This window comes from Bos taurus, chromosome 14, assembly GCF_002263795.3.
Source record: "Bos taurus isolate L1 Dominette 01449 registration number 42190680 breed Hereford chromosome 14, ARS-UCD2.0, whole genome shotgun sequence".
NCBI classification, from domain to species: domain Eukaryota; kingdom Metazoa; phylum Chordata; class Mammalia; order Artiodactyla; family Bovidae; genus Bos; species Bos taurus.
Window position 1 is genome coordinate 53493900 of NC_037341.1, and position 8634 is coordinate 53502533.

The 8634-nt window shown below is 35.3% G+C and overlaps 1 long non-coding RNA gene across 1 annotated transcript; it reads right to left on the reverse strand.

Annotated features, from left to right (window-relative positions):
• Window positions 1-1069: 1069 nt before the first annotated feature.
• LOC132342213 (uncharacterized) lies at window positions 1070-8307 on the reverse strand. Its single transcript, XR_009490519.1, has 3 exons — window positions 4875-8307; window positions 2273-2330; window positions 1070-1154 (listed from the first exon to the last, which is right to left on the reverse strand). It is a non-coding gene; the product is annotated as an uncharacterized lncRNA (long non-coding RNA).
• Window positions 8308-8634: the final 327 nt, after the last annotated feature.

Here is an 8634-nt window from a genome sequence, read left to right on the forward strand (position 1 = left end):
GAGTTTACAGTAATCCTTGATTTAAAATTTATCTCAAGGTTGAGTTTTACCGGCAATGGCCTAGATTTGACCTTTGCTCTGAGTCTATTGCCTATTTCCATTCTTTTTGGTCTTCTATAAAAACTGAAATGAATACAAAGTTTTATTTTTGAAGTCAGAACATCCTTGCTTCTTTATGTTTCCTCTCAGTTATCTTGACAAATTGAGAAGTTCCTTTTTAGCTCATCTGGCTTCTCCTATACTTTATCATCAACAGATTTTTGTTTTAAACGAAACAAAACCATAAAACAGCTTACATTCTTAACATTCTGCCTCGATATCTCATTAACCAGATCAACAAGTTTTTTAGATTTCCTTCCATCTTTCATGATCCCTTCATTGACTGCTTTGTTTACTATAACTTAGGGCCCTTTCTTTTCAGCTCAAATAATTTCCTTCTTTCCTTCAATCCTAAATCTTATCAAGGAGCTTCCAGCTTCTACCCACCATGTTATCCCCAAATGAATGACACACACTGTAAGATTTTTTGTGTATGTGTGTGTGTGATAGCAATGTTATTTCACTTCAATATTGTCAAGTAACAGGTAACTTTAAATTTGGTGGTTCATTCAACAACCATTTTATTCTATTCTATGATTCTGTGGGTTGGCCAGAATAAGCTAGTATAGATTGTTCTATCTGTCTGGCTTGAGATCTCTTAAGCAGGTATAATCAGATAGTGGCTGGGCTGTATGTTGCTTCTGTACTATTCTTTTTGGTCTCTCTCTGTTGTAGCTAATCTTCCAAGACCTCATCATATGCTTTTTCTAGCAGGACAACTTGGACTTCTTGGCAGCTTAGGACTCTATGATGGAGACCTTAGGCTGCTAGGTCTTTTTAATGACTGGGTCAGAAACCATCACAAGTAGTTCAGATTCAAGGAGAGCAGCATTTCCTCTTCTCATGGTAGACAGTGAAGGGAATGGTGGATAGGTTTCACATTGTCTTTGGAAGTCAGCTAACCCATATAAGGGGTGTTGTGTGTCTTTAAAGTCAAGTTAAACTGTTGAAAAGCAGGGTTGTAGTCTATTTTACTATTTTTATTTCCATTTTAAAGAATAAAAAAATACGCTGGCTTACCCATCTTCTTCCATGCCATAAAGAGAAACAGGATACTAGAAATAAAGTGAGGCAATGTATAAATCAGAGTATTTTTGTCAGTTTGCACCATTTTAAGAGATCACTTTAACTAGTCTAACTGGAACATTTAACTGCCATCTAGAAATTTGCAACAATACTGGAGTTTGTAACAGCTTTGGTTATATATTCTATCCTTATTCCATGGGAGGACTGTAGGCTGTATGAGTGATATAATAAATTTGTCTTGAAAACTTAAAACCCAGAATACTGGAAAACAAGTAAGAACATTCAATACCACAAATGATAAAAATAGTAAAACTGAAATTTTTGGAGGATTTGGTGTCCAGAATTAGCAACATCTTAAAATGCACCGTCTAAGATCCTGGCCCCTCACCCTGACAGTTACACAAAGTAGACACTGAAAAGTCCAGTACTACTGAATTTTCAACATTGTGCAAATGGGGCAATATGGCTCATATAGATAGCAATCACAGCTATCTTTTATAACAGATCGCAATTTGCTTAACCGCTCAACCTAGACATAAATTCTAGCAGCAACATTTAATGTTCAATTACTGCATCTCTTTTATTGATATTGAAAACAGCACTTCGTTTCTCTTTGGAGGATTTTATTTGCATTATTTTGTGAACATTTGGAAAAGAGTAGACCAACAAGTTAAATAATGTACTTTTATTCTATGCCTTTCAGGAGAAGGAAATTCAGACTTCTTGTTAATATTTTTAATCATGTTGATATCTCACGTATAAATGTTACTCAGATATATTGCTGTACCATATATTATTACCAAGGTGCTGGTTTCAATAAAAATCAAATTATAAGCTCTCGGAATTTGAGTTGATGCCTAGAATTAGGAAGTTTTATGCAACTGCATATGAAAATTATGCATAACTGCCAACTCTAGGTTACTGTAATACCTTTTGAAACTTCCTGAATTATTGAATTGAATATTCTCTCTCAACATCCCTCACTGTAGTGAAAACACCTGTACAATGATTTTATATTCAGGCAATATTCCAGGTATGTTACCATTCTTAAGGTAAAAAATGTGTGAATTTATTTTAGAAATTGAGTAAAACACCTATTTTAATATAATCTCCACTTGGGTAATTACCATATGAAGAGTGTGTGTACCTTTTTTTTCTTTTTTCCAGCTCTTCTAATTTATTATGGTTGCATATTTGTATAGGTCCTAGAAGACACAGAAACTCACTCATTAGATTCCTTGCAATCTGTTAGTGTTAGTCTATGTAAAATTTACACACCTTGCATGGAATTGATCACTGAATATATTAACTCTCTCTAGATTAGAGCAGATCAATTTTAGTACAGAGATCATTCTGTATTTTCCAAATAATTGCATTTGGTTGAATATATAAACTAAGCTTCAGAGACATATTTTTCTGAACTCTAATATGCAATAGTGCAGATGCACAGTAAACCTTGGAGTATCATACAAGCAAATTGGCTCCTGAGCAACAACAGAGCAAATGGTGACTTCTGCACTCAAAGGAGACAAGCAGATGGTGAATAATTCAGAGAGACTCAAAATATTCCAAACTTTGAAAATTGTGCAAATAAATCACAAGCACAATACAAAGAGAGGTTGGCTGGTTTGGACTGTTATAACACAGTTCAAATAACTTTATGTGTGAAGAGACCCAACTTTAATCCAGATGGATCCATGAATCACTAAAATTATAGGTGATTTAAATATCTCCTTAATCTTGTGGAAGTTCAATACACTTTACAGTATGCTGAAAAATACTATGGCTTATGATTTCATGTTACCCCCTGGTTCCAGTTCTACTCTTCCCTTACTCACTGTTGCCAAGTCTCATTTCCCTGCCTAGTACTAATTCAAATATGGAACATACAATTTTCACATGGTGTCTCTTATAAACTATTTAAAAAATATAGATGTATTTATGTTACACCCAAATTGCATAAAATACTCAAAATCTATGGGAAAATAGCACTACAATACAAATACCAAATAAGGTTAAGTTAAATGTTCGATTTTTCCTATGCTTGTTTACACACCACCTAGAATTCTCCTGGGTGCCATCTCTCTCTTATGATACATTTCACACTTATCCCTTTTTATCTGCTCCTATCACTTGATATTCCGAAGACATTAAGATGACTAGAAGGAAGACAACTTTAAAAAAATGTGTAAAATCTGTGAAAAAAATTATCCATGTAATAATGATAGCCTGGGGACAAGATCTAAGGTGTTATTCTTTGCTAAAATCAAGTTGAATTACTTAACCTATTTAAATATTAAAATATTTCAAAAATAAAATTGAAAATATGCATATAAAATACCAAAATAAATCATAATCCAACACTGATGTATAACTATAGTTAACATTTTAGTGTATTCCCTCCTAGTCATTTGATATATGATTGTCTATCCACTCAGAAATAACTAACATTAAAACTTATTTCTTTTACAATAATTTTTACTTGCATATTTGACACTATGCAGGCAAAGAGCAACATATTAATCTATAAAGATTATATCTGAGTGGACCTAACTCTAAGAGAATATGAAAAGAGGCTTGGTGAAAAATAACAGTAGATGGTTTATTATTCAGGCTTATTAAATACATAAAATCTGATAATTCAAGTAACTCATGAGCTTTAGAATACATGGATAATTACTTATATTTCTTGGTAATTAAATTGACACTCCTGTTAATAACTAATAAGTACATTTTTAATATCCACAGTCTCTAAATGCAAATATGTCAATTATTTTTGGCTGGTGATAGAACAAAAGAGTGTTTATTGTTCTTTTTTAAACAATCATCAGACACATGAAAATATGCCACTTGTAATTAATAAGGAAATGGCTCAAGAAAAAATCTATTTTTCTGGGAAAATATCTCAAAAATGTCTCAACAAACTAAAATAGTGAAAGAATGACTTTTTCTTCCTAAAATCAGGAACATGACAAAATGTCTTCCATCACCACTTCTATTCAGGACGATACATGAGGTTCTAGCCAGAGCAAGTAGCCAATGAGGCAAGATTAAAAAAAAAAAAAAAGTCCACGTTTAAAACTGTTTTATTAACAGATAGTATGAACATGGATAAAGAAAATCTTAAGAATTACACACACACAAAAAAAATCTATGAAAACTAATGAGCTAAAGACTCAGAATAAAGATCAACATACAAAAACCAAATGTATTTCCATACACCAGCAATAAATAACCCCTTAGAAAAAACGTAAAAAATGAAATTAAGAAACTAAGTATATGCATTGTAACAAAAATACTTAGAATTATAGTTGACAAAAGAAGTGGAAAAAGAGACACACACAAAACCACAAAATTTTGAGGTAATTAAAAAAAAAAATTACCGAAAAAGTTTGTGTCCACTCTTTTATAAGCTCATGGTAATTAAGTCTAAGCAGAATATTTCAAAAGTTACAAAATATTACTAAGATACGTAAAGCAAAAGATACAAAACGTAAAAAACAGCCTTAAAAAAAAAAAAAAATGAACTTTCACTGCCTGACTTCAAAAGTCAGTATAAAAGAGAGGTATGGCATTAGCAACAATGGCAGTGTAGGTAACTCTCGGGGCTCATTTTTCCACAAAAACAGGGGGAGGAGAATGAGCAAAAAGTGTCAAACAACTTGTGGGAACTCTGGAAAACAGTGGGAGGTTTACAGGAACCAAGTGAACGCCATATCAAATAAAAGCCACCGGATGCCCCGACTCACCAGCGGTCTCGAAAAAAGGCAGCCCAGGTTCCCAGCGTGCGGCCAGGCTCCACGAAGAGCAGAGCAGACCTTCTCGTGAAACTGCATCAGTTTTTCTAGAAGTTGCCTGAAGAACTGCTCTCTTAGAGCGAAACTGGAACTCTCTTGAGAAGAAAAGTTTCTATGTAGCGGGCGTCCTCGAAACATTGAAAGACAAGTGAAAAACCTCTCTGCGACCTGGGACAAAGATTCCCGGCAAAGAAAACAGGAAACATGAATAACTGAGAGGAAAAAGCTGAAGATAGTGTTTCTTTCGGTGAAGCAGGTTATGAGAAATCGCCCGCACACAGGGTTTAAAAGCCACGCACAGGCCCAGGACTAGGCGCATGCTCAGACAAGACCTGGGGGAGAACTCGGGAGCTTTCATCCGGCCGGATCTTCCCGCTCAAGGCGGAAAACTTCGTGCTGCTGACTGGAGCGGTAAGCGGCCTTGTAAAGCATCAGAACAACTTAATAGAGCCAATCTGCTAGGACAGAAGGAAATGGCAACCCACTCCAGTGTTCTTGCCTGGAGAATCCCAGGGACGGGGGAGCCTGGTGGGCTGCCCTCTATGGGGTCTCACAGAGTCAGACACGACTGAAGTGACTTAGCAGTAGCAGCAGCAGCTAGGACAGAAAGGTGTGTATTTTCTTACTTTTTGTTCCAGGCATTTATGGAACTTCTGTTAACACGGCAACTTGTAGCTGTTGCACAGTTTTCTTTTGTTCCAGGCTCCACTCAAAACTAGCTGCTTTTTGGCTTAGTCAGAAGATGCACGAGAGTAGCAGTCCTGAATGAGGATTATATTGCCTCAAAATTCTGAGACCCACAAGTCCGTTTTGTTCTGTTGTTTTTCTTTTCTCTCTCGCTCTCTTTTTTTTTTTTTTTTGGTAGGAGGGGCCAGATACAGCAATTTATTCATGACTATAAAAGGGAGAACTTGACATGTCCATACCATTGGACCTTTAGAAACTTTTGTGAGGTTGGTTAAAGGCCCCTGAGTTTTTGTTGTATTTATTTCCCACCCGTTACACAAAAATGACTTAGCAGTATGTCTAGACTAAGTGTGCTTCCTGATTACTAGGTCCAATCAACATAATCTCACTATTGTAGTGGACCAATGTGATGTCTTGTGGAAGGGAAAGGGGAACACTGTCCCTACTGACTAGACTATGGAGTAAATTTGTAGAATTCATGTGCTTCTGAGATGCCTTCTAGACACACCATGATAAAACAGCCAACAACATAGGCCTCTGTATATCAGTGTTCTGATTACAGCCCTGGTTCTGTATGTAGTCCATTAGAGTAACCATGCCCACCTTATTTATGGCAATTAATCATAGTCACTAGGCTACTGCCATCAAGGCTCCCATTGTTACCATTACATTTTATGGGCCACAATTTGATGGTAGTACTTCCGGCTCTAATGTCTGGTCTACAAGCAAGAGCTGTTACAGAGTTTTTCAAGGATGCTGGGGCTTCTCTTATAGATATATCTCTCATAGTCAAGTGAAAGATATGTCCTTTTGGACACTCCAGGAGAAGTTGAGCAGATCTACATGTTATGTAACCCTAACATTAAAATATCCCTTCTCTCTGGATACCCACCTCAACATTATACTATAGAATTTTTATTAATAGCATTTTAACTTCATTTATTACAGGCTATGTTTGCCCTTTAAAGTGTGTCAAGTTAAATATCAAACCCAGAATCTCCCTTTAGTGGCCAATATCAAATTCAGCCTGACCCAACTTTATATTCTTTTCATCATGATTCAACACATTTATGACTGAGTCCCATACATATTCCCAGATTTTATTCTGCATAATAGTTTAAAAAATTCAGTTACTTTGGTGAGTAGTTCCCTTCCTTATGAGTCTAACTTTGTACCTTACCCTCTGGGGCCTGATAGGATTTGAGTCTACTTTTAGTCTAAAAGCAAAGAGAGATGGAAAGGAATCAGCAGTAGCTTGCTGGTAAACTACCACAGAGGATGCAATTAGTTTCTTCAGGCAAAAGAGGGCTAACCCACTCAGACAGAGGAAGAATAATAGCTGCTTCTGTTGGTAAAGAAGACTAAGCAGAATTGATAGGTTTTCTGCCCCAGATTCATCAGGATCCACTCAATATCCTATTCCAGTTTTTTAGAATCCCATTCCTTCCTAAACAGTAACTTCACTTTAGCAGCAGATATGCTATGGATTAGAATTCAATTTCTGTTGTAATGCAGCCACTTACAGGATGATATTCTGGAACTGGTTTTTCAGAAATTTTTACCCATCAGTTGCAGGAAATAAGGATTTCTTTCAGGGCACAAAGAGAGGATTTTTAGGTCACTGATGCAGAGTTAAAGCTTAGAGTGTTCTTTTCACTACCCACTTTCTCAGCACAGTTCAAATCAACCAGCCAATTACATATACTCCTTAATTTGACTAAAATATTTTAAGGTAATAAATACATGATCATTCAGAATCTCCCTTTTTATAAGGATTTAATTTAGCAAAATACTATTAAGAAACAAGTCAAGAGAGTTGTACTCTACTCTAATTAGTGGAGTATATAGACGACTAAATTACATTCTTTCTCAGTCATGTCCAACTATTTGTGACCCTGTGGACTGTAGCCCATTCAAGCTTCTCTGTGCATGGGATTATCCAGGCAAGAATACTGGAGTAGGTCTCCATTTCCTCCTCCAAGGGATCTTCCTGACCTACTTGTGTAACCCGTGTCTCCAATGGCTCCTGCATTAGCAGGCAGGTTCTTTACCATTGAGCCACCTGAGAAGCCAGACCACTAAATTAAATAACATTAATTCATTTTTTAGTAGTCTCAATTTATAATCATTTCGTATCAAAATCCAGTCCTCTCTACATTTTCTTTCATTTTTGCTTCCTCTTTTGATGGTAGTTCCCTTCTGAGAGAACTGTTATATAATATTGAGGCAACAAAAGTATTAAAAAATCCTATATTACATAGACAATTTATATAACTGACTCCAACTTATTTGGAAAGTTATTTAAAATTCAAAATGCTCCTAAAACTGGCTTATTCTAAAAAACTATATAGCCAGCCAATACTGATTCATTGGGCCAGTAGCCACTCAAGAATTCTGGAGTTAATAATTGCATGATCTTGAAATACCTGGCTTACTAAAAGTGGAAGACAGACATAAAGAGACTGGTATTGACCATTTTGTTTAAAATTCTTCAATTTTGTTGCAATGTACATGTTTACAAAGCTCTGTCAAAATTTAAAAATGAAAACATCCTAAAGCAAATAACCACACCCTAAAAAACAAATATTTAGTCTTCCTTAAATGAATTTTCTGTGAAGGTATCAAATTACCCAGTAATGCTAACCTTTGCTCAGTTCCATCTTTGCTTCTTAAAATATTGCTTCATTGTAATTGATACTGTAAATCAACTCTAAAAACATTAATTCACTACTGTATTTAGAAATTATTGTCATCTCACTTTTATATTAACATAATTTTACTTTATAAACTGAAAAAATGACCAAAGATTTGAAAATTAACATATTTCTTGGTCCACATTACCCATCATTTTGAGGAATTGAAGGTGACAGAAGTATAATGGGTAATAGCACATCAAATGAAAGATCCATGACTGCTTTGAATATTTAGTACTAAAGGTTAAAACACCTTTTCAGGAATATTTCTTAGCTACAAAGTTCATAATGCAGATTTTAATTTTTACAGGTGGGAAAATATGATAAATGTT